Genomic DNA, 586 nt, shown 5'->3' on the forward strand with positions numbered 1-586 from the left:
GCGATTTAGACCGTGTACATCAATGTGACGCCATACTATTATGGAGTAAACCTGTCTGTCCGTTAGTGAGTACACAGTGTCGAGGGAAGGAGATTTAGACCGTGTACATCAATGTGACGCCATACTATTATGGAGTAAACCTGTCTGTCCGTTAGTGAGTACACAGTGTCGAGGGAAGGAGATTTAGACCGTGTACATCAATGTGACGCCATACTATTATGGAGTAAACCTTTCTGTCGGTTAGTGAGTACACAGTGTCGAGGGAAGGAGATTTAGACAGTGTACATCAATGTGACGCCATACTATTATGAGTAAACCTGTCTGTCGGTTAGTGAGTACACAGTGTCGAGGGAAGGAGATTTAGACCGTGTACATCAATGTGACGCCATACTATTATGGAGTAAACCTTTCTGTCGGTTAGTGAGTACACAGACTGTCAAGGGAAGGAGATTTAGAAGTGTACATCAATGTGACGCCAGACTATTATGGAGTAAACCTTTCTGTCGGTTAGTGAGTACACAGACTGTCGAGGGAAAGATATTTAGACAGTGTACATCAATGTGACGCCAGACTATTATGGAGTAAA

This window comes from Gigantopelta aegis, chromosome 14, assembly GCF_016097555.1.
Source record: "Gigantopelta aegis isolate Gae_Host chromosome 14, Gae_host_genome, whole genome shotgun sequence".
Classification (NCBI taxonomy): Eukaryota; Metazoa; Mollusca; class Gastropoda; order Neomphalida; family Peltospiridae; genus Gigantopelta; species Gigantopelta aegis.